This window comes from Schistocerca americana, chromosome X, assembly GCF_021461395.2.
Source record: "Schistocerca americana isolate TAMUIC-IGC-003095 chromosome X, iqSchAmer2.1, whole genome shotgun sequence".
NCBI classification, from domain to species: Eukaryota; Metazoa; Arthropoda; class Insecta; order Orthoptera; family Acrididae; genus Schistocerca; species Schistocerca americana.
This window is the reverse complement of record NC_060130.1, coordinates 791,231,652-791,259,024: the sequence shown is the minus strand read 5'-3', so window position 1 is coordinate 791,259,024 and position 27,373 is coordinate 791,231,652. Positions and strand designations below refer to the sequence as shown.

Sequence of the window (27,373 nt, the reverse complement as noted above, 5' to 3'; positions counted from 1 at the left end):
TTTGATGTTCATCTTAAATCCTCCTTTCAAGATGATGTCCATTCTGTTCAACTGCTCTTCCAAGTCCTTTGCTGTCTCTGACAGAATTACAATGTCATTGGCGAACCTCAAAGTTTTTATTTTTTCTCCATGGATTTTAATACCTACTCCGAATTTTTCTTTTGTTTCCTTTACTGGTTGCTCAATATATTTAAAGCTACAAATGTGCCACCACTAATGGCATCCAGCCTGTCTTTGCTACATATATTTGATTGGAAAGTTCACATTTTGCTGCTATTCACTTATGGTTTCAGCCGACGTTCTGGTTGTTGCACTATGTCCACTTTATCACCATTAATAATTGAGACAAATATAAGGACCTTACTTTGGTATCTTCACCTGCCAATAATGCCAAGGCAATGAAGGATGTGAAACCAATGATGCTGGCAGTCAGCGAACTGGTTACAGTGGCTGCCAACAGGGCATGCCTGCACAATGTGTTTTGGGAACAGTCTCTAGTGTCTGAGGCAACACAATAAGGCAACCACCAATGCAGTTCAGTTATGTGTTTGCTAGTTAGGAGCCAGACCTGTTAATATTCTGCCACATATAGATGGTTCCTCGTTTAGCAGTATCTCCCATTTGATTCCCCTGACATTCAACATGTCCTGTTGACATTTCTGGTTTGTGTGCAGTTTTGATTGGTTTAGTTCTTTGGACATTAGAATTCTCACTGTTATCAACTTGTTATGGCCCACGTATTCTCCAAATTTGTGAGTTTATACTTTTAATTCTTTTAAATCCATACTCCAAGAATGAGTCGCAAAAGTGGTGATGAGTCTGTCTCAAGCATGCATCAGTTGTGTTGCATCATCATGGAGAATCGGTTTATGGAATTATGGCAGGAGCAGCAGTGTGGCATGTGTTACACAGATTCCATTGTCTGCAATTTAATTATTCAATTAGCTCTAGATAAGCCATTTTGAGTGAAAGCCTAAGAGTAATGTGATGCATCTCTAGCTGCTCTAGCTGGTGCGGCACAGTTAGCACAGTTGTATAAACTGTCTGTGGTGGACCAAGAAGCCTTTGTCAATGACTGCGACATGGTGGAAGTGGATTTAAATTTGGCCTGTAGTATGTCATTAGCTGGCACAGCAGGTCTCATTCCCTAAGGCTGATATGTCTGGGTCACCCTTAGCAGTCAAAAAGCAATCTTACTGCTGCACTGTAAAGCAAATTAGAAATGTAGATACTAGGAATCAGTTTTCCTTGCCATTGGAGTGGCCTTCACTCAAAAGGTGCAGCAGTTTTCGCAATTCACAGAAACAGCATTCATCCTTTGGTATTGGGTAGTTCCTTAAATTGTGGGGCTTTCCTCAGTTACCACACATGTAGTAGAAATATCCACATTTAAATAAAGTTTGTTTCAAGTGCAACTGCAGGGGCCACATCACTGCTGTTTGTGCTATGCACCATAATGCTCACGATGTTGACCAGTTGTCTATTTATGCACTTTACAAGCCCATCTCATATATCTGACAAATGGCTCATAAGGTTGTGCTGCAATTGTCTATTTTGGGATGCTCAGTTGAGTTTCAGTTTGATACTGGGGCTGCAGCCTTATTGATCAATTTGACTGTGTATCATGAACTGGGTTACAATCATTGAACAAAACAGTGGCCTTCTAAGTCACAAATGAATCGTGTTGAGGCATCAGCTGGTTGTGGTGGCAAAGCATAAGTATGTGGAGCACCAAATAACATCATTAGTGGTAGGCTCTGCTTCAGCATCAAATATTTTGAAGTTGGGTGCTTTTACGGCATTTCATTTCTGAGTTGTTGATCACATTAATTTAGCGTCACCAGTCATTCCTTTTCATGACCTTGAGTCACTTTGCTGCCCTACTAACAGTTGTTTGAGCCAACATTGTGTAAAGCAAGGGATTTTCTGACCCACATTCAGCTTAAGCCATCTGTGACCCCTAAGTTTCACAGTGTTTGCCCTTTGCCATTTGCTATGAGAGATGTAGTCAAAGCTGAATTAGACAGAATACAGGAATTAAAGTTTATTTCACTTGAAGCATCAAGCTAGTGGGCAATGTCTTTAGTGGTGGTTAGAAATCCACAGGGGCAGTACAGTTGTGTGGTGATTTTAAATTCACAATCAACACCCAGAGTTAGGTGGAAGTTTACCCAAGCCATTGAACTGAGGAGTTATTTGTGGGGCTGATCTGAGAGATGCCTATCTGCAGATGACCCTCGATGCTGAGTCATAGCAGTTGCTCATTATTAATATGCCAGTTGGCCTCTATAAGTTGACCAGATTGCCTTTTGGCATTGAATCAGCCCCAGGAATTTTTCAGCATTTTATCGAGCAGAGAGTTTGCCATACCCTGAAGTGTGCAACTTATTTGGATGATTTAATTGTCACCAGAGAGGAATATCTGGAAAACTTACAGGTAGTGTTTCAGGTGCTGGTAGACAGCAATCTACATTGTAAGTTGGAAAAGTGTATGTTTTTTGCACCAAGTGTCAAGCATTTAGGGCATGTCTTAAGTAGGGAGGTGATTAAACCACTCGATGATCACAGCATTGATAAGTTGACTGTTCCTCAGAACGTGAAGGAGCTGCAGTCATTCCCTGGTAAGTTGAACTATTATTACAAATTCATACCAAATGCATCATCTATACTCAGCCAGTTGAATGAGCCAGGCCCATCCATTTAAGACCAAACAATAAACAGTGTACGCCTACTATTAGTTAGGTACTTCATAGTTCCATTATAATATGGAACAGTATCAAGTTCAATAAAAGTTTAGTCACAATTCTCCATAGCAAAATTTTTATAAATGAAACTGTCACCAGAGTACCAAGTAAGTAATGAGCAAAAACCTTAAAACAGTCCTCCCAAGTACTAAAATTGACAATATAAGCATAACCTATAGTTTTAAATAATTCACTAAGTGCCAGGAGACAACAATGATGGCTGGCTGAGGGTCAGAGCTGCTCTAGAATAATGTGCTTCTCAAGTGTTTCTGAGAAATTGGGCTCAAAGTTTTACAAGTCTGTTGAACACAACATATTCATGAGCATATCACACATACATTCTACGTTATTAGAAGCAAGTACAGGCCAGTGTGATACACACGACTAAGATGTTGATGATAAATGTTCATTTTATCACGATTACTTATTGTACTTCAATTAAATCATACACTGGATATACCACAATGATAATTATGATGATGATGATGATGATGATTATAACTGTTGTTTCTTCTTCTTCTTTTTCATAAAGCAATATGATTCACTGCAATAATACAAGTGTTTGGTGGAAGATTAGGAGAGGGGGAAAAAGTATGACCCAGTAGTAGCAAGGGCAGACTTTTAGTCTGGTGCCTTAGCTAGTTGTTCTAATGCCACAGCTCGATAGCTGGCACTCTTGTATGGTATTCAACAGACTCATAAAACTTAACATTGATTTCTTGAAAACAGTTGAGAAGAGCATCTTATTAGAACAGCATATGTTATATCTGAGTAACTGCTACAACTACACAAAAGATGAACAAAGATTGATGGCTCATTGGGTGTATATTTCCATCATCACCCATGAAAACCCTTACTAAAAAAAAAGACCAGGAGTATTTATACAGAAAAAAACCTCATGTAAATTAAGCATATAGTGACAAGAAGTAAACACAGTCTTAATGGACAACATGAAATGAATAACTGGCAATATGGTTAAAATTTCAAAGATACAGAAAAGAATAAGTCACAGGTACACAAGCTAGAACATCAATTAGAGAGTATAGTCCAAGATTCTAAAATACCTTAACGCCACTGCATTATTATCGAAGACAGAACAATGAGAGAACACTACATTATAGTTGAAATAATAACATATATTGCATGAAACAAATGGTTTGAGTAAATTGAGGTGAAACATGCACAGAACAACCATCAAAACTATGAAATGAAGTGTGCATGAGCACACATAAAATTACAAGACAAAAATAAATATTCTTCAATAAGCATCATAGCAGATGGGTGGAACACAGCCTCATGGTGTAGTAGTAGTAGTAGTAGTAGCAGTAGTAGAACAGCCTCAGGTTGCAGTTACAGTTTTATTTCATGATCCATTTCTCCTGTTGTCTCTTGCCCCCACTGGTGTAGGGTCACCTTGCATGGTGTTGCAGCCATAGGGAGTGTTCACAAGATTTCAGCTGATAACCTGCTGTGATCTCTGAAATTAATATGTAACCATCAATCAGAAGTATATTATGGTGCATCTGAAGATGAGACATTAAGTCTCAAAATTGATCATGAACTAAAAGCTTTATACATGGAGAAAAACAAAAGAGGCCAAAACCTTAATGGAGTGAGTGGTAGACAGAAAAGCCAGGATAGGTCTCACACCCTCTAAATCAGCTTTGTATGCAAGGTGTGAATTTTTTTGGTCAGACGCCAGACATTTGTCATCAACCTTATCTGTGGGTGAAACATAGTTTATGCTCTGCCCCCTTGCCTTGCTACCTCCAATCCAAAGAAAAGCTTAATCCAGGTTGCTAATAAATTGCAGTATAGGACTGCAGAAATCCGGACATATCAGGACAAGTGATTGCTTTTACATCTCAGACCTTCTTGCCCACACAAAATACTAACTCCAACATAGAGAAGGAGGGGAGGTGCTGGTTATGGTTTATGGTTTTAAAAAGTTTTACATTTTCCTGTATGGCTCCAAATTTCACTTTGTCATGCACCATAAACCATTGGTATCATTGTTTAACCCTAAGGCTGGACTACATGACAAGGTGGTTCTGAGACTACAGCATTGGGCATTATTTCTCAGCCATAATTTCTATGATATCAATTTTTTGGACATCACATAACATGCTGATAAATTGTCCAGATTGCCCATGAGTCCTGAGCAAGTATGCAAGAGTGGCTCAGTGTACGTCAGGGAGTGTTGTTGCTTACAGTGGTGAATGATGAGTGCCATGTTGTAGTTCCATCTTCACTTGATCCACAGGTCCTCCAGCTCCTGCAGTCTTCTCACTGAGGATGTCTCACAAGAAAACATTAGCTCCATGGCATTTACATTGGCCTACAATAAGCACTCATATCAAACATGCACTGAGGTAATATCACACCTGCTCACAGAACCAAGTGGTCCCTCCCCAGAAGTTTTTACCATGACCCTAACTGGCTTAATTATGAAATATTGCACACATAGATTTCATCAGTCCCTTTCTTGGGGAAATGTGGTTGATACTGGTGGATGCCTTGTCCAGCTTCCCTTATACAGCATGGATGTCCACCACAACAGTGAGATCGACCAGGGTGGACAAAAAGGTTGATAATCCAAAACAAAGGTTGGCTACTTTTTGAGGTCGCATTCAGAGACAATAGGTATATGAGACACAGAAACCAATTATGAGTGCAACGTGAGTATAACCAGCCAACTGAGGAGCCAACTCTGGGGTGTACAACTTGTACAGATGATGTCAGTATTTTCTCTCATCACATAAGGCAACAGGACTTGCCACTGCAACACCATGGTTGTTACTTAAGGTCACAGGCGAATTCATCTTCCACAATGTGGGGAGAAACTGTACACAAGCTAGGAATGTCAACAGCACACATGTCAAGAGTGCAAGCTGACAGAGAGATAAACTGGGGTGCCTGGCAAAGTGCTGGGGCGTGGTGACAAGGGTAATGATGGCATGGGCAACAATAAATGAGAGGGTGGAGAATGCAAGGAGACCTCCACTTCCGTGCCTTTGTCATCAGGAATCGCCACTGATGCTCTGGAGCACAAGTTGTACTGGTGCGGATGTGGGAATGTCAAGGTTGGGTGTTCCAGATCAGGTTGATCCACTAGTGGGGTGCAGTCAGTAGGAACAGACAAAGTTGATTGGTATGATGGTGCTCCAAGCCTCTTGGAGTATCAATTGTTGTAAGGCACAACCAATGGATGGTAACCACCATAGCCAGAGGGCAGGGTAGAGAGTTAATGGCAAAAACATTCCACTCAATGTACTGGATTGTTTCTTTGGTGGGCAAGTGTCTAAAGTATTCTACTAGCTCAAGAAAAAACTGGCATTTGTGTAAGCAATGCTTGAGACTTGCATCATGCGCTGTAGTAAAGAGATGGCACAAATGTTGTGCAGGTAGTCCTGATACATAGTGCCCATGACAATTAAGTCATTGAGATAGTTAGTACTAGCGGGGATGGACATGGTTAACTGTTCCAGATATCTCTGGAAGATTCCCAGAGCAGAAGATTCCAAATGGCAATTGCTTGTATTTGTATAAACCAAAGGTGGTGTTGCCAACCATAAAGCACTGTGATTCCTCACCCAGTAGGATCTGAAAATATGTACCAGCAAGGTCAATCCTAGAAAAATATTCACCTCCAACCCGCTTCATGAGGAGGTTCTCCGGATGTGGTGTGGGATAGTTTCCACCTGGGCCTGGGCATTGATTCTCAATTTAAAATCTCCACATAATCAGAGGGAGCCATTGAGCTTTTGACCACTGCCAAGGATGTGGCCCAAGCACTGGTTTTAACAGGTTCACTTAGCCCAGCTCTTTGGAGGCAATCGAGTTCCTGCTTAGAGCCACCTGTAAGGACACAGGAATAGGATGTGCCTGACAGAAACGGGGCACTGCATCTGGATGTAATGAATCTCAACAAAAAGGGGTTATCAGCTGTATTACCTTTTTGATTGGTAGCATGGATTTTGAGTTGATCCCAGAGAGAAACTGAACTGTCACCACACCTGACCAACATAAGGGAGGGTGGGGTCAAGCTAGGGGAACCAAGATGAGCATATGTTGGGAGAATAATTAAATTAACAGTAGCTCCTGTGTCCACCTGGAAATGGACATCCTGGTTTACAATCATGAGGTTGATAAGCAACTTAGCAGCAGATAGACCAGCCTGAGAAACAACTGCCTGAAGTTCATACAATGACCCACAATGCATGGGAAGAGTCGCATCTGACTGTCCTGATGGTTGATGACAGACAGTTCGGAGATGCCCATTCTGCCTGCAATTTGTGCAGTGTGCCAAGCAATCTGGACAGTCCACACATGGGTGTGCTGTGAAGCAGTCAGAACATGATAGGAAACCCTACTGCTTGTGCTGATGGGGTGTGGCAAGCTGTTCAGAGGCCATTGACATGTCCAAAATTCACAAATCATGATGCTGTTGTTTGGAAAAAGACTTAGAAGGATTCTGCACTCAAGGCAGCTGCTGAATCAAAGCCACTTGGGGTCACCACAAGGCTCTCATTTGCTGACCTTGAAAGGGGGAGAAATTTTGAAAATATCATCCAAGGAAGGGTTTTGTAGCTTGAAGGCAGCAGTGCATACTTCTAGATCTGGAACCAGTTGGACCGCTGTGTCTTGGATCAAAGCCACATCTAGTTTTACAAGCTGGATTTAACAAGTGATATTGCAATGTTGACTCATCCCTTGCAGTTCCCCACCCATGAGTGGTATGACTGATCAAGTTGCTTGCAGTGTTGATGGGACTCATGGTACAATGTGACCATGTGGAATTTTTGCAGATAGTAATTGAACAGCAATGAACAAATCTCCTTGAATGTGAGTGTGACAGGATTCGAGAGTGGAGTCAACTTCTTAAGTAAGAAAAACATCTCAGGGGAAGCCCAGGGAAGGAAGAGTGACTGTTGGAGAGCATCATCCAAAACTCAAAAGTCGCAAAATGCTGTTTCATTCACTGAAAATACGTTTCCCAATACTCTTGGGTGTCATCAAATGGCAGAAATGCAGATGGGTGCCTCTCCACCTTGGAAGTGACCACAACCTGGATGGTTTGTAAACCCTGAACCTGTAAGCAATCCAACAATAGCTGAGTTTCCTGATAGAACAAATCAGTCCATCATTGAAACTGGTGTTAGAACTGCTGTTGCAATCCCTGTTGCAGGAGCAGTTGTTGCTGTTGCTGTTCCATGAGCTTCACATCCATGTGCCATTGCTAACCTTATACATCATTGCCAATCATAGTGACTTGAGTCTAAAAAGACTGCAAATGGATCATAAATTAGTTGGGACTGGCTGACTGGCTGAGGGCATTAACAGTGAGCCACTGAAAGTAAACAGAAAAAGAATAACAGAGAAGGGCAAACAGCAGTGATGGTATGGTGGAAGAAGACCAGAGGTAAACCAAGATCAAATGTAAGACAATAGCGAATTCAAAAATGATGTGTAGCAAGATCAATACTGTAGCCCAGTGAAATCATGAGTGGCTGACAGAATGGCTGCAGTGTTGGCCTTAAAGAGCAGCCGTGAGTCCATGTAGGCCAGCAGGAGAGATGTGTCTTTGTAGACAGCACTGCAGCGGTGACAGCTGTATGCACAGATTATGGGAGTGTTATCTAGCAGCTCTCATTAAGATCCATGCCTTCCGGTGGGCTTTCAAACTTGCCAGGCCAGGGTACCAGAGATTGTGTGATAGTTCTTGCAATCATCTGCCCTTGCTATCTTTGGGGTTGTGTGGATGACATTCTTCCAAAAGTCCATTGCTATGTCCCCCCTCATAGATTCTACTTACTAATTTGAATATTTGTTTAGTTTCCACTTCTCCCAGTGATTTTCGAAATTCTGAAGGAATGTGATCTATACCTCCTTCTTATTTGACTGATTGCAAGTCTTCCAAAACTCTAACCCTACTACTGCATTGCCAAAGTCTGCCACTTCTTCTTCTATCATATCAGTAGAAAGTCCTTGCTCCTCATAGACACTTGTAATGTACTCTTTCCACCTACTTGCTCTTTTGTCTGCATTTAACAGTGGAATTCCGGTAGCACTCTTAATGTTGATGCATTTGCTTTTAATTTCACTGAAAATGGTTTTAACTTTTCTATGTGCTGAACCTGTCCCACATATGACCATTTTCTTTACAATTCCTTCACATTTTTCCTACAGGCATTTTGCTTTATCTTTCCTGGACTTCCTGTTGATTCATTCCTAAGTGACTTATATTGCTGTATTCCTGTCCTTTCCTAGACTTTTATACTTCCTTCTTTTGTCCATCAGTTGAAGTATTTCTCCTGTTACCCAAAGTTTCTTCACAGTTACCTCCCTTGTATCTATATTTGACTGTGCAATTACTAGGGTTGCTCTTTCTTGGGTTGTCCATTCTTCCTCAACTGAACTGCCTACTGTGGTACTCATTTTTACAGTATCTAAAGCCTCAGAGAAGTTTGAATGGACATCAACATTCCTTTACATTCAGCATCACCACTTCTTCACATTGATTCTTGATGAGAAATTTTTGAACTTCAGCCTACTCTTTATCATTAGTAAATTGTTATCTGAATCTATATCTGCTTCTCAGCACACCTTGAAATCCAGTATCTGATTTTGAAATATCTGTCTCATCAGGATGCAATCCAGCTGTCATATGTATCCAGGCTAATTTCAAGTACACTTCCTTGACTTGTGATTCTTGAACAGTGTATATGTTATTACAATATGAAATGTGTAGCAGAACTCAAGGAGCCTTGCTCCTCTCTCATTCCTACTACCAAGCTTCCTCCTAAAACTCTATTTTCTACTCCTTCCCCTACTTCAAGTTTCCCATCCTCCATGATTATTAAATTTGCATTTCCCTTTAAGTACTGACTTACCCTTTCACTGTCCTCATATAATCTCTCTGTCTCTTAATCTTCTGCTTGTGATTGCAGGTATACCTGTGCTGTTGTTGTTGATATTTCTGTTAATTGTGATGAGAATAATCCTCTTAATGAACTGTTCACTGTAATTCACTCTCTGCCCTATATCTTATTATTTATGACAAATCTTACTCCCATTATGCTATTTTCTGCTGCTGTTATTAGTGCAAACTTTCTCAGGTAGATCTCTTCTTGTAAGAACACTCCCTTGTGCAATGGCCTACAAGATCACCCAACAACTCGTTTGAAATCACCAAACCACCCTGCATCGATTCAGAAGGAATCAGTTCATTTGATGTGACCTCTTAGTGGTGACAACACTGGAACAAATGTCCACCCAATAGTGTTCTCATGGATCAAGATGCAGCAATGAAAGTTGAGGGGTTCCACATTCCATGCCAAGCCTGGTCAGAGCTGAACTGCATTAGGACAGGCCAAGGGAGATGTGGTTACACTTTGAAGAAATGGTGTTTCCATCCACCTGCTGACTGTGACTACAGAGCAGAAGAGCAAACAATACTTCTCATTGTTAAGGAGTGTCCAGTTTCCATTTGCAGTAGATACTTTTGTGTACTTGTAAAACCATACCATCTGTATCAACTGAAGTATGTTTAAAGTTTGTTCTTATCATCTCAGATACAGAAAGCAGAAGGCTGTTAAGAAAATCAGGACTGCAAAGTATTTTTTATAATTGTTGATTATATACCAGACTTATACCATGAGGACCAATTAGCTCTTGTGAACTAGTGTGTTTCTCAAGAGAACGGATTGGTGCTAAAGACCTTGCTGTTGTGTGCCCTTCAAACCTTTCCATCCTCCTCATCCTCCTCCTCCTCATCATCATCATTATCAAGAGAATGGAAAATTCTCTCCTACAGAGTGATTTCTACAGTTTAAACCAAACACAGGATACTAAGCTTCAAACATAGCAGAGAATTTATTTAATGATTGTAAAACCTTCAAACTGGCATCCACAACTCAAGAGGACAGTTGTATGACAATGCATTTAATGTGCCAGTAAAGTATGTAGGACTGCAAACTATAATTGAGAGATTCAACACTTTGGCTTGAGTGAATACTGCATTCTGGATATTCTCTAAATCTTTTGGGTAAGAATGCTGCTGAATGCTTGCGAACAGGTTTGTTTATCAACACATTTCCTTTATTTTAAATTCATTTCACAATTTATTTGTGACATCACTGTATTTGCTTCTTTACTTGAGCTTTTTCCTCAAGGCAATTTCATTTCTCAGATTTCTTCAAGCACTCCTACAGTTTCTTTTCTGCAAGTACTATATAGTGGAAATACTTGGAAGGAAACTTGAATGAGAAGAAGGTAAAAAAAAAAAAATCTATCACCAAGAGTTTGTCAGCAACAAGACGATTCACTTGTCGCAAATGCTGCCACACTCTTCAGTATTGTTGGGCAGCAATAAAAGCAGCTTTTACTGAATTTTCAGGAGATACTGGCCAAAGGCCATTGGCAATGCATGAACCTATTCCTCTGCTTAGCAAGCTGCAACAACTGGAAACTGGGATTATGATTGTGTTTCCATTAGATAGTCTTGAAAGATTTCACTCCATGCTAAAACTTTTCCTATCAATCAACATTTACCGTGAGACTGTATTAGAAACTTAATATTGGCTCTGAGAACTATGGGACTTAAAACATCCGAGGTGATCAGTCCCCTAGAGCTTAGAACTATTTAAACCTAACTAACCTAAGGACATCACACACATCCATGCCCGAGGCAGTATTTGAACCTGCGACCATAGCAGTCGCGCAGTTCTGGACTGAAGCGCCTAGAACTGCTCGGCCACTGCGGCCGGCTAAACTTAATAGTCATTTATATTTTTGTTGGATTCTGTGTGAGACTATGTATGTATGTATGTCTGTATGTATGTAGGTAGGTCATTCTCTGTTTTATAAAAATTAAAAACTATCCCTGAACTACTGCTTTGCAAGGAAGACTTAACACATTTTCTGTATTATAAATTAAAAGTGGAAATGTAAACAGGATGAATTTTGATGACATAATTGATGATTTTATCAAAAAGAGGCCTAGACAAAAAGACTTATATGTGTTTTGATAACTCCCTAGACTGATGTTTATATTCATGATTTCAGATCAAAATGTATTCTTTTCTTTTTCCTTTATTTCTGTGAACAAACTGCATTTGTCTGATTTGTTTTGTTGTTATTGTAAGGTGAAATATGTCTTTCTCTCATACATGCCTCCTTCCCATTCAAAATGTGACACTATGTATGTTGAGCTTGTTCTTTCCATTACTTTGATATAGTTTTCCTTTTCATGGCAAATAGATAAGCAGAAATATAACTTTTAAGTGCATAGTCCTTGATGTATTTATTTTAAGTAATTTCGTTAACAATAACATTTTCTTGTAATGTTCAATCTTCATTTTATAGGGCAAATAAAAAATATATGACAACTAAAAATGCCGAAACTCAAAAACAAAGGAGTTGCAGGGGATGGATGGGAGGCACCAAAAAGTCTCTGGCTAGGGTACTACCATTCTCAAATTTCAACAATTAACCTCTCCCTGATTTATGACCCCTCTCTTGTAACACCTGCCACTGGAGTTTGTTGAGCAGGTCTGTAATGTTCTTAATTTTGATAAAACATGCCACTCTTCTCAATTTCTTCGGTTAATCAATCCTGTTAAGAGTCCCAGACTGATGATGAGCAATACTCAAGACTCAAGTGAATTTGTGTTTTGTAAGCCCCTTCTTTCATGGAAGAATTTCCTTAATAACAGAACAATGAATCTTATCCTGGCATCTTCTTGTCCTAAAAACTCGTTTTATTTGGCCATTCCACATTAGATTGATCCAGATGGTTACTACTAGGTATTTTATAGTTGTTACTGTTTGCGGTGATTTACAACCAATAGTGTAATTGAACAGTAGTAGATCTCTTCACCTATTTAATATGTTACTTTTATTCATGTCCAGGGTCAACTACCAGTTGCTGCACCAATCATTGATCATCTACAGGTCTTCCTCAATTAACAGCATCATCTGCAAACAGTGTTATGGAAATACCAAGGTTATTCACTGGGTAATTTGAATGTACTTGGAGTATCACCACAATTGCATCTACATCTGTCTACTTCTCCTTGGTAACAGCAAAATGTTGAGTTCTATCTGAAAGCAAGTCCTCTTTTGTTGATTAATTGACAGTGTGCAGCTGTATCAAATGCCTTCCAAAAGTCAAGCAACATGGCATTAACCTGGGCAGTGTTGTCTACAGTGTGCTGGACACCATGAACAAACAGAGCAGTCTAAGTTTTGTAAGATTTCAGTCTGCAGAATTCATGTTGATTTTTTGGTAGAGATTTTTGTCCTTCAAGAAGGTCATAATATGTGAGCATAAGACATGTCCAGAATTTTACAACAGATTGACTTCACTGATATTACACTGCCTATTACACTACCTGCTACACAGCCTATTACAATGAAGAGCCAAAGAAACTGGTACACCTGCCTAATATTGTGTAGGGGCCCCACAAGCATGCAGAAGGGCCACAACATGACGTGGCATGGACTCAACTAATGTCTTAAGTAGTGCTGGAGGGAACTGACACCATGAATCCTGCAAGGTTGTCCATAAATCCATAAGAGTATGAGGGGGTGGCGATCTCTTCTGAATAGCAACTTGCAAGAAATCCCAGATATGCTCAATAATGTTGATGTCTGGGGAGCTTTGTGGTCAGTGGAAGTGTTTAAACTCAGAAGAGTGTTCCTGGAGCCACTCTGTAGCAATTATGGACATGTGGGGTATTCCATTGTCCTGCTGGTTGCCAAAGTCCATCAGAATGCACAATAGACATGAATGGATGCAGGTAATCAGACAGGATGCTTACATATGTGTCACCTGTCAGACTCGTATCTACACTCCTGGAAATTGAAATAAGAACACCGTGAATTCATTGTCCCAGGAAGGGGAAACTTTATTGACACATTCCTGGGGTCAGATACATCACATGATCACACTGACAGAACCACAGGCACATAGACACAGGCAACAGAGCATGCACAATGTCGGCGCTAGTACGATGTATATCCACCTTTCGCAGCAATGCAGGCTGCTATTCTCCCATGGAGACGATCGTAGAGATGCTGGATGTAGTCCTGTGGAACGGCTTGCCATGCCATTTCCACCTAGCGCCTCAGTTGGACCAGCGTTCGTGCTGGACATGCAGACCGCGTGAGACGACGCTTCATCCAGTCCCAAACATGCTCAATGGGGGACAGATCCAGAGATCTTGCTGGCCAGGGTAGTTGACTTACACCTTCTAGAGCACGTTGGGTGGCACGGGATACATGCGGACGTGCAGTGTCCTGTTGGAACAGCAAGTTCCCTTGCCGGTCTAGGAATGGTAGAACGATGGGTTCGATGACGGTTTGGATGTACCGTGCACTATTCAGTGTCCCCTCGACGATCACCAGTGGTGTACGGCCAGTGTAGGAGATCGCTCCCCACACCATGATGCCGGGTGTTGGCCCTGTGTGCCTCGGTCGTATGCAGTCCTGATTGTGGCGCTCACCTGCACGGCGCCAAACACGCATACGACCATCATTGGCACCAAGGCAGAAGTGACTCTCATCGCTGAAGACGACACGTCTCCATTCGTCCCTCCATTCACGCCTGTCGCGACACCACTGGAGGCGGGCTGCACGATGTTGGGGCGTGAGCGGAAGATGGCCTAACGGTGTGCGGGACCGTAGCCCAGCTTCATGGAGACGGTTGCGAATGGTCCTCGCCGATACCCCAGGAGCAACAGTGTCCCTAATTTGCTGGGAAGTGGCGGTGCGGTCCCCTACGGCACTGCGTAGGATCCTACGGTCTTGGCGTGCATCCGTGCGTCGCTGCGGTCCGGTCCCAGGTCGACGGGCACGTGCACCTTCCGCCGACCACTGGCGACAACATCAATGTACTGTGGAGACCTCACACCCCACGTGTTGAGCAATTCGGCGGTACGTCCACCCGGCCTCCCCCATGCCCACTATACGCCCTCGCTCAAAGTCCGTCAACTGCACATACGGTTCACGTCCACGCTGTCGCGGCATGCTACCAGTGTTAAAGACTGCGATGGAGCTCCGTATGCCACGGCAAACTGGCTGACACTGACTGCGGGGGTGCACAAATGCTGCGCAGCTAGCGCCATTCGACGGCCAACACCGCGGTTCCTGGTGTGTCCGCTGTGCCGTGCGTGTGATCATTGCTTGTACAGCCCTCTCGCAGTGACCGGAGCAAGTATGGTGGGTCTGACACACCGGTGTCAATGTGTTCTTTTTTCCATTTCCAGGAGTGTAGATGTATCAGGGGTCCCATACCACTCCAGCTGCACATGACCCACACCATTACAGAGGCTCCACCAGCTTGAACAGTCCCCTGCTGACATGCAGGGGCCATAGATTCATGAGTTGGTCTCCATAACCGTACACATCCATCCACTCAATACAATTTGAAATGAAATTCGTCTGACCAAGCAACATGTTTCCAGTCATGAACAGCCTGATATCGGTGTTTATGGGATCAGACAAGGCATGAAGCTTTGTGTCCTGCAGTCATCAAGGGTACATGAGTGGGCCTTCAGCTCCGAAAGCCCATATCAATGATGTTTCATTGAATGGTTCACATGGTGACACCTGTTGATGGCCCAGCATTGAAATCTGCAGTAATTTGCGTAAGGGTTGCACTTCTGTCATACTGAATGATTCTCTACAGTCATAGTTGGTCCCATTCTTGCAGGATCTTATTCTGGTTGTAGCGATGTCAGAGATTTGATGTTTTACCAGATTCCTGATATTCACAGTACAGTCATGAAATGGTCATAAGGCAAAATCCGCACTTCACTGTGACCTCGGAGATGCTGTGTTCCATCAATCATTCACTGAGTATAACACCACGTTAAAACTCACTTAAATCTTGATAACCTGCTACTGTAGCAGTAGTAACCAATCTAACAACTGCGCCAGACACTTGTTGTGTTATATAGGCATTGCCAGCTGCAGTACTGTATTCGGCCTGTTTACATATCTCTGTATTTGAATTCACGTGTCTATACTAGCCTCTTTGGTGCCTCAGTGTATTATCTATCTGACAACCTTCTTGACAATAGGAATGAAACTGCACTGTTTTCAAGTTGCCTCGTACCCTTTGTTGTCCAAATGACCTATGCTATGCTGCTGCTGGAAGGGGAGATAGTTCTTTTGCATAATCCCTGTATAATTTGAAACTCTCACAGTTATTTCACCTAAGTAACTGAACTGTATTACACTTTCTCACAGTGAAACCATACGAAATGCAGTATCTTAGCATTCTCTCAGCCATCTTCCATTTTGGTGCCAGTATGGTCACTGAACAACTGAATAGATTATTTTGATCCACTTACTGATTTTATGTATGAACAAAACTTCTTAGGATTTATGATCATATCAGGTGGCAAAATTTTACTTTCAAATTTATTGAACACATCTTGGATTGCTCTCTCATTACGCTCACTTTGTCACTGAAGCACAGTCAGTCTCATTCGTCATGACCTTGCTCAGCACCTACAGGCCTAAGGCATATTGTACAATGCTTCTGAATTTTATCAATTTGTGCTCCACATCTTCTTCCTCATCAGAGCTATAGTTGCTCAGATACTGTGAAATTTGTTTCCTGTCATGCTTTATAAGCAAAAATAGTTTCTTATCTTGCTTAAACTTTCTTACAACCCTTGTACTAACTGATGCTACGCTAGCCATATGGTCATTTTGTCCTCCACCTCACCCCATTTATATTAATTTATTTAAAAATTTCCTATCTGTTTGTTACTAGAATGTCTAAAATGCTGCCCTCATGTGTCTGTGTCTAACTGTTCAAGTATGATATAATTTGATTCCATTACTGCCAGGGATTTTTCTGAGGTACGAGGATTGGCACAGGGTGCACACAGCCTCATGAGGCCAACTGAGAAGCTACTTGAATAATTAGTAGTAGCCCCTAGATCAAGAAAGCTGACAATGGCCAGAAGAGAGGTGTGTGACCCCATACCCATCCACACCACATCCAATGATGCTTTTGGCAGGGGATGACATGGCAGTTAGTCTGTCCCAATTGGCCCATCAGCCCCAGAACCTGGAGCTTTGCTTTGCTTGCTTGATCACATGAATTCCTGTCTCTCTGCATTATCAACAATAGTCAGCATAGTGTATCTGCTGCTACAGCATAAGGATACAACTGTGTGGATAGTTTCCACAGTTGACTTTTGCCCAAAGATACAGCCAATGCACTTCTGGCTAATTATTGACAGTGTTCAATTCACCTTGTGTCCACACAAATCAAGCACAGTCACTTTTCATTTCCTTCTATGTAAAACTATATAAAATCACAAAACTATGTGCTAACCAAAGCAGTCAGATGGTTACTGAGAAACTACAAACAGCCCGCAACAAGAAATCAAACTACTGGCAGCCTAAGTCTACACTACTAAAATTACGATACATACAAAGTATAAACAAGAAAAATACAAACCAGTTCTGGTGTCTTTTACATGTCACTGAAGGTGATACAACTAAATAAAGTCACAAAAATCAGATGGGCAAGATGCTGTATCACTGAAAATACTGCACAGCACACAGGCAGAGAGCTCTTGTAAATTATTCAGACACTTAGGAAGAAATTAATAAACTCCACTCAAGATGGATACATACACAGATACTATTCATTTCTTCACAGAAGCACGTAACAAAACGACTTAGTATACACTGTCTATGCTCTAGGTACTAATGTGGCTGTTCTTGCCTCAGCATCTAGAGCACTATTCCTCTACTGCTGTATCCTACTACTGATTCTGGCTTAGAATAAGTTAAACAGACTACCATCATCTCCTGATCTTTTTCTGCTGTATCACACCAATGGTTCCTACATGAGAGCTCCAGAACAATGTTCTCAGCTCCTCTGCTGTACTGATCTCATATTCCCACTTGGAAATCTTGAGCTAGCCAGTCTAACTTAAGTTGAATTATCCATTTAAATATCTCTAGCACTTTGGTGGTAATGCATGAAATGTTTATGATTTCTTTAAATAAAAATATGATGTCTGCTTTAGTATCCTCACCATCAGTTATGTGCATGTACACAGATGAAATGGCCAGCTTTGTGGTCACAATATGTTTGTGACATCAGATACTAGTGAAAATCACACCACTCCATCTCTTGGCTAATTATACAGCAACCTCTTGAGATGTTCAAGAAAGAATAGATAGTCTCATTTGCAACTGCTAGAGCCTATTCTTTCTTGAACATCTCAAAGAGTAGTGGTATTCTGTCACAACTTGAATATACAAAAACATCCCTCTGTATCCTAATTATGACTGTTGTGCTTTTTATGTAGGTGAAATGGCCAGCTCAACAGTTCAGCATGTTCTCAATATAATGGAGTAGCAGCATGTTGCAGGTTACAAAACACCTTCCCATCCCTTTAAGCTCTTCCACTCTAACCTCCCTCCATTTTGACAGAAATTGTTGCTCTCTTTCATTGCAGATACTTTTCCTCAGTGCCCTTCATTGCCATAAAATCACTTAAAAGAATTTTGGATTTCATTGTACCTCTTTTTATCAGATCCCCACTGGGCATGCCCACCCACACACCCACCCACCCACCCACCCACCCACACACACACACACACACACACACACACACACACACACACTGATTCAAATTTATTGGTAAACACCTTAATAAGCACCTTATAATGCATTTGAGTAATGAATCACGCCCCCCCCCCCCCCCCCCCCCACACACAATAATACTAACCATAGTTAATTCTTGAAGTGATATCTTAAAGTCTTCAGTCTATCTTTTGTAGCTGATTCTATTGCTTTTGGGAAAGTGACAGCAGAGGCAGGCCAGTAGTTTTCTATATCCTATGTGTTAGTTTTCTCTTGTAGACACACAACTCTTGCTTACTTTATGTATTCCAAAAGCCACCTGAACCAAAAGACTCACTTTTTAAATGTTGTTAAGGTATTATCCATTTGGTCTATACACTCTACACAGAATTATCCACACTAATATTATAAATGTGAAAGTAACTCTCTGTGTTACATTTTTATGACTAAACTGCTAAACCAGTTTCAGTAAAATTTGGTTTGGCGATATCTTTAACCCTTAGGAAGAACATGGGCTATTTTTAGAAAGTGTGTAGCTATTTATTGATTTGAAGAATGTTATGTGAATTAAGGAAAAATATTTACTCTTTGAAAAAGTTATTTACTCTTTTAATTTTGAACTTAAATGTATGTGTGAAAATACTATTATTGGTTGACATGTTCTTCATAATACTATTCAGTGTAATGAATACAGTACTTATGCAATCCTTAACGTGTTTAATCCATATTCCCACACTAATACTGTTAAATGAGAACATAGCTCTGCCTGTTTTGTTTTCACCACTCAACCACTGAAGTGATTTCAATTAAATTTGGTATGGAGATAGCTTGAACCCCAAGGAAATCATAAGCTAATGTAGAGAGTAAAAAAGAAAATAAAAGAAAAAAATCAACTCCTAAGAGGGTGAAGTGGAGAATGGAACAGCTTTTCTTATACCAATGATCATGGCAATGTTAAAAATTATTAAATTTTTGCATAATGTGCATGTTGTATAACATACAGCTGCTTCAATAGCGCCATGCATAGATGCACACTCCTACCCATGCCCCTCTGCATGCACTGCTCAGCAATGACACTGGGTGTACCACATTGCCACATTGTCATATGTTGCGGCTGTTTGGTGGAGGGGACTGGAGGGTGGATGGGGGAGGGAGGGGGGGGGGCTAGGCAGAGGTGGGGGCAAATGGCGCACATCCCGAGCTATGCTTACTCATACAGGCAGATATGTGAGGAACTTTCTGTGACAGAATCACTCCTCAGTGAATTAAAGGATGCCAAAAATTATGTCAAGGTGCTGGAAGATTCACTAAGGGATATTACTCAAACTCCTATGAAGTCAAAAATTGATGAACTGTTTCAGATCAATGAGTGCAAGGCAACTTTCCATACTATGCCTAGGATTAACTATCACATGCTTCCAAGTACCAAATACAACACTTTGACACCAAATATACCTAATTCAAAGAGTATTAAGAAATATAATAGTGGAGGTAAATAACAAACACAAGAGCAACAAAGAACAATCACTCATATCACTAAATGCAGTCAATAAGCCTTCATTTACTCCACCTACAGCAAATAAGATGAAAGCAATTAGTAGCAGCAAGGCATCTTTATGTAAAGAACTGATGAAATGTTTTGAAATCTGTATGTATTCTGACAATCAGGGCAGAGGAACTGTTCCAATAACAAATGGTGTACGGTATTAATAGCAGGTGCCAACAATGTTTATAAAAATGATCTCAAAGGAGCCACAAGATGCATAAGGAAAACACTGATGTTACTGGAGAAGCAAATAATGATTGTTTTAGGAATTCTACACAGATACAACCTTCGTAATTTCTCCTGTGTAAACAAAGAGATTGAGAAAGCAAACAGACTGTATTACAAAATCTGCATAGCCTTTCGGAACTCATTCTTGCTACACACAGGGGATATGGATTTTGAACTCTTTACCAGGCATGGTGTGCATCTTAATGGGAGGGAAAAACTTTGTTTGTAAAAAAATCATGGAAATTATGAAGAATACTCATTGTACGTCTAGTTCAGCTGCCATTCCTCTAGCTCAGATAATCCCAACAGTACCAGAAAGTGCTAATAATATTCATACAAAGTGAAGTGAAGTGTCCCAAACCTCAGGAACATCATCAGAGAATTCCTCTCAGACTGACAGTACACAAAGAGTGTCAAGGAATATGTCCCAGGAAAAGTTATGCTAGTACTTTGAAGACAGCAGCAGCAGCAGCAGTTCCAACCTCTCCTATGGAAATGAATACACAAGACACAACACCAGCAGCATTGGCCAGTGAAGTGAACAGAAGGAAAAATGTGCCTTCTTCCCCATATGAATGATTTTTTTTTAATAGATAACAGACCAAGGAAGAACACAAGATGAACAGATTTAGGATGTTATTTGAGGTAAGTGGTTCATCAGAAAGTAGTAGTAATAATAAGCAAAATAAAACCAATTTTCTCCAATTTCATATAACACATAATAATTTTCAATCTCTAACCAACAAATTACAAGAAATAGAAATAATGCTAGACTCTGAATTAAAAGTTGATGTTATCCACATAAATAAAAAATTAAAAAAAAGCAAATAGAAACTGTAAATATACCTGATTTTCTCCTAGGCAGTTCTTCATATCTCATTATAAACATCATGGGACAGCTATCTCTTCAAAGCAGAATCTAAGGTATAAAGAAATCCAAATACATTCTGATTTGATTAAAGAAAAAGTATTTGAAATGCCAGCTACTGAATTCACTGACATCCACCTTACCATTGTCACTTGTAAGTATATTATACACACAATAAAAGTTTTAGAAATTCTAGCTCACTACGAATTTTTATGGAATTACTATATTTATTTGGATATATTTGCTTTGTGTATCTGTGAAGTGATTGAGGTATGCTAAAGTTGCTTGTATTAACTAAACGAAATGATTTTTTGCCTTGTTTCACAAAACTTTATTATTTTATGTATGGCCTTCCAAAACCATACAAAAAATAATAAAGATTTGTGAAAAAAGGCAAAAAACTGTTTACTTACAACAACATACAGTGTTTCACCAAGAATCCATAGTTATATCAATTAAAATGATATAGTTGCTGACTTTTTCCTGATAATCTGCCATACTGTTAATCATTTTTGTAGAAGTAACAAATAAGGATATGGTTATCTGACTATTTTTGGAGATTATATAGTATATAATTTTACAGTTAAGAGTGAATGACTGAATTATGAAAAGCATTTAATTCATGTTCCAGTAGATATTATAGTTTTAGTTATAGACAGCCACCAGTCACCTAATGGGAACATTCCAATATTTATTTCAAAATTTCACAGAGTACAGTCTACTGCAACACTACAACTCACAGTAACCCAATATTTCACTATTGTAACATTTTTTACAATGTTTCCCACTTTGACAAAAAAAGAACTATGTTAGCATGTCACAAAATGGAAAATAAGAACAATAAAAACCTAACAGAAAAATAGCTGATAGGTGTGTCAAAATTATTCCACCACAGCAGTGTTACATATTCAGCCATTATTCACTCTACTCACGCACCCCTCTCAGATTTAGTTATAAGTTGGCACAGTGGATAGGCCTTGAAAAACTGAACACACATCAATCGAGAAAACAGGAAGAAGTTGTGTGGAACTATGAAAAAAATAAGCAAAATATACAAACTGAGTAGTCCATGCGCAAGATAGGCAACATCAAGGTTAGTATGGGCCGAGGAGCACTGTGGTCCCATGGTTAGCGTGAGCAGCTGCGGAACGAGAGGTCCTTGGTTCAAGTCTTCCCTCCAGTAAAAAATTATTTTTTTTATTTTCAGACAATTATCAAATTTCAAGCATTCACACATAATCAACTTCACTCTCCAAAATTCCAGGACATGTTCAGATTTGCTTGGACATATGCAGGATTTGACGGTCTACACACGGAAAAATTTGAAAATGTTAAAAACATGTTTTGACAGAGTACAGAGAAAACTGTGCGACTGTGAAACTGTTACATTCATTTGTTGCAGTTTATGTGACAAACTCTTGGCCGTGATTATCACATCCACGGGAAAAACCCAAATCGGGCAAGGTAGAAGAATCTTTTTACCCATTCGCCAAGTGTACAAGTTAGGTGGGTCGACAGCATATTCCTGTCACGTGACGCACAGGCCATCACCAGTGTCGTATAGAATATATCAGACGTGTTTTCCTGCGGAGGAATTGGTTGATCTATGACCTTGCGATCAAATGTTTTCAGTTCCCATTGGAGAGGCACGTCCTTCTGTTTACTAATCTCACGCTTTTGCGGTGCGGTCGCAAAACACAGACACTAAACTTATTACAGTGAACAGAGACGTCAATGAACGAACAACAGATCATACCTTTGCGAAAATAAAGAAAGTAAAATTTGCGCTCGAGGGAAGACTTGAACCAAGGACCTCTCGTTCCGCAGCTGCTCACGCTAACCACGGGACCACAGTGCTCCTCGGCTCATACTAACCTTGATGTTGCCTATCGTGCGCATGGACTACTCAGTTTGTATATTTTGCTTATTTTTTTCATAGTTCCACACAACTTCTTCCTGTTTTCTCGATTGATGTGTGTTCAGTTTTTCAAGGCCTATCCACTGTGCCAACTTATAACTAAATGTGAGGGGGGTGCGATGGGGAGGTTCCCTTGTGAGTAACATGTCTTGCCTTAACAGTCTGAAACTGAAGGTCGGTGCCTTGGATTATCACACACAAAGGATCTTAATGCTGACACTAATACACATTAAGTTATTATAAGTGTTATTCTGCAATGTTTAAGACCCAACGTGGACCTTTTATCATTCTTTATAGAGGAAGTGAAACAAAATGCATTATGTATCTGTGAGCACTGGCTGACTGAAGCAGAAGGTACTTTTGTACAGGCTTGGATCTTGAACTGGCTACAATAGTGTCAACAAATATTGATGTCATTGTTATCTCTGTAACCATTCAGCAGATGGTAACTTTGAAAACTTTATTGCACAGATGACGAACTGTTCATCTTATCTTACATACCTTAAGTCTAAAACTGAGTTGTGTGATGCCTTCCATGTACATACACATAGTTGAAGTATTAGAGAGAGGGTCTTTATGAGCTTAATAAACAGCTATGGGCCCCACAAGGGCCAGTGTCACAGTACTTGGGATTATAATATCAGTGTAGCTGAACCAATGGTTGCAGATCACAGTGTATTAGTAATGTAGCAATGGAACTCAGTATGAAGCAAATTAAAAGAATTTCTGAATGACAACTCCTTCTACTCAATAAATGAATTCTTAGATATGAAGTAGTAACTGTAAAAAAATTAATTAATAATTTTGTGTAAGAAAAATTTATGTTAAAGTGATATGTTACGAAATGTCGTATTCATGATCTATAGAACAAGGATTAATGTATGTATGTACATATGAAGAGTGCGATTAAGTTGCAACCAAGCACATAACACTCTCAGAAGAAGTTTTATTAAAGAAGAGAGACCAAATGACCTAAAAGCAGCACTGTCTGGTGTAAACTGGCAACAGAAAATTGCAAAAATGTGGGCCAGTGATTCATTTGATTGTCTGTTCCAAAACATAAGAATTTGATGACATTTTCCCAATAATCCCCAAGAAGAATCCTGTAGGTGAATCACAAGGAAGGGAAAAACCTATCACAGGGAAGGTGTGGTGAATACCTGTGCTAGATAAATTAAAGTGCACTGTCATAATGTTCTGAGACTGGATGAAGATAGCTTTAGATCTTTCAACTAAGGAGCTGCTTCAGTGTAATTACTTCAGAGCCAAGTGAATTTACAGAAAGGGTGTAGTAGAGGATGCAAAAAAGAAATACAATGAGAAGTTCATCAAAGAGTCTCATTATCCATGTAAAGATGCTTGGAATCTGGTAAATGAGCACAAGAACAAGCCTAGCTCCACTGTAAATTCCTGTAATCCTGATGTCTTGAAACAGTATTTTGTTGGGATAGTGAAAATACTGTAAGTGAAATTCCAGACTCATACTTGTACCCTACAGCTGTTGCATTATTAAAAACTTGAGCGAAGTGCACCTTACGGACATTGCAAAAATAGTGAATTCATATAAACATTCAGAGAGTGCAGATATCTATTGCATGTCTTGCACAGTCCTGAAGAAAATTATTCCAACGCTTGCTCAACCACTAGCCATGGTAATCAACAAATGTTTATCTATTGGTGTCTTCCCTTAATTCCTGAAAGTGGCACATACTATACCAGTCTACAAAAAATGTGAACCACTTGAAGTGTTCAGTTTTAGACTGATTTAAATAATTCCAATTTTAGCTAAAGTTACAGAGTCTGTGATGAAACACAGGATACTAAGTTGCAATACATAAAACTCAAAACAGCATTTTCTACCAAGGAATAAAACTGTACAATGAATTACCAAAAGAGATAAAAGAAATTCCAAAAATACACTTATTTAAAAAGGTAGCTAACAAGTACCTGTTATGCAATACATTTTATACATTGAAGGTTTACTTAGATAAAACAGAGTAAGGGTTTGGTAAAAAAATTTTATACAAATAAATAATAATAATGATTATAAAACATCCAGCATTCCACATAACACCTTCACACTATGTTTTTTCCCCTTCTTTTTACCTTTTCTAGAAAAACTTACCCCCAAGCTATGCATTGCATAATACTAACATCTCTTCCTCTTTCTGAGCTCAACATCTCACTCATTGTAGAGGGATGCTGACTCAGTTTATCAGGATAGCAAATGGGAAGTTGTGGTCAGAGAAATTATGGCACTGACACTCTGTGACCTTGGCAAGGCATTTGACTGCATCTTGCACAAGATACTGCTTAATAAGCTGAAGTGTTGTGGTATTGGAGGTGTTGTTCTGCCAACTCTTCAAACTTATCTTGAAAGCCAAATGCAGATACTATCAATCCATGGAGCAAGCCCGCAAGAACAAAAATTGGAGCATGGTGTTCCCCAGTGATCTGTCATAGGACCTCTCCTGTTTCTTATTTTTGTCAATAATATAGGTTGTAACAACAACATGTTACAGTTTGCTGATGACACCACCTTCTTTGCCAAAGGAAAAACTGCTGCACAAGCTCTACAAGCAACAGATATGCTTTTTGAGAACATCAAAGAGTGGTTTGTCAAAAATAAAATGTAAATGAATGAAGAAAAACCACATCATCTGGTATGCAGCCTCAGCAACATTGGATGGCAGGATAATATGGAAGCTGTCAAACTGCTGGTATTCCTGATTGACAAGCATTATCAATGAATGAGCATACAGTGTGTGTGTGCTCCAAGTTCACCCATGAGACTAAAGGGTGTATTGACTTACCAGTACCTTATAACAGTGTATTATGCACTATTTCATAGCTACATTAACTGTAGCCTACTATTATGGGGACACTCTTTGGGCTGCAAGAACATATTAATGCTAAAAAGCTATTGAATCATCACTTTAAGCAAAAGATTGGAGGGCTGCAAACCTAGGCCTGTATTCACTCAGTTAGGAATAATGACCATTTTCAGTCAGTATGTGTTTTTATGCCTCACCAGTGTAAAAGAAAATCAAAGGCCTTCCAGCTTGAGGCAAGAAATATGTAATTATGACACCCACAACAAGAGGAATATTGATATACCAAGCTGTTGATTGTCTGGAACATAAGATAGCTTTCCAATGGTTGATCTAAAAATGTTCAACATACTGTCTCAAGAAGTGCAGTGTCTATTGCTGGGATTATCCAAAAGGAAAATTGCACAGGATTTGAAACAGCATCCATTCTACTCTATTGGAGAATTTTTCAAATGACCAAATTTGTTGTACAAAATAATGTTGTTTTCATCTGTTAAGTATATCCTTATTGCGAGAAATTTTCCTTACATGTCATATGAAAGACTGTAAAAACTCGTATGTAATCTTGATGCGGCCCATCCAGTCACAACAGGTAAATGATGCAGAGGTAGTAACAATACAGTACTATGGAATTTAGGGAGACCAAGTGTATTTGGTAAATGCTTCCTTCACTGTTGCATCAGCTATCCCATTCTCCTTATGTGCAGATAACCAGCAGAAACATAAATTCTCTCTTGCCTTTCAGGTACCAGTGTCATTTATAATCTGTACTGCTTCAAAAATTGCAAAGCCCCCAGCTCATATTGTCAGGTTATCATTTACTGAGGGAGTGTTCCCCCACGGATGCTAACTTAACTGTTGTTTCTATGTACCATTCCTCAAATGGCAATTTTGAAAACATCATCAACAAATTGGAAAGCTGTCTGTGTCATCTCATGTGCCTAGGAGCAAACACCACCTTATGTGGAGACTTCAACATCCATATTGGAGAAGGTAGTGACAAAGAGAGAGGTTTTATGAACTTAGTAAGCAGCTATGGACTGTTTGTAGGTTATTTACCAACAAGAGGACATATCTGCTTGATGCAGTTGTTACAGACCTAAATAGTTGTGACAACAAAGTAAATGTGGTTGACCCTATGCTTACAGATCACAGTGCAGTAGTCGTGAAGCTATGGACAAACTCAGTAAGTACTCAACAAATTCCCAGACAGCATTCAAATCATGTCTTCAGAAGTAGGGTTATTACAAAGAAAAATTTAGTTGATTTCAGAACTGCAGTGTCTTCTACAGATTGGCATCAAATGTGTGAAGAACTGGCACCAAATGATACATTCAGTCCCATGTTCCAGACTCTTAAAGCCAAATTTGATGAAAATTTTCCACTAAAACCCAAGAGATATCTGACTGCCAAATCAAAATACATACAGAAAACAGTGAAAGTAAAGAGCTGGTATACATCCAGATTGGCTAAAATATAAGGCACTGAATGACTACTAAATGTCAAAGCCACTGGAGATATTGGCATCAAGGACAGACTATACTGCAATTATCTATAGGCCAAAAGGATGTACTGAAAAGAAGTAGAGAAAGCAAAGATGGAAAGCAATGCCAGAT

General features: G+C 39.9%; 1 long non-coding RNA gene across 1 annotated transcript in view; it reads right to left on the bottom strand.

The window, feature by feature from the left end:
- Positions 1-3,892: 3,892 nt before the first annotated feature.
- LOC124556760 overlaps positions 3,893-27,373 on the bottom strand; it is a 29,825-nt gene continuing 6,344 nt past the window's right edge. Inside the window, exons 2-3 of the long non-coding RNA XR_006968683.1 lie at positions 20,987-21,059; positions 3,893-4,221 (exon numbers count right to left, since the gene is read on the bottom strand). This is a non-coding gene — a long non-coding RNA (uncharacterized LOC124556760). The remainder of the gene's footprint in view (positions 4,222-20,986; positions 21,060-27,373) is intronic.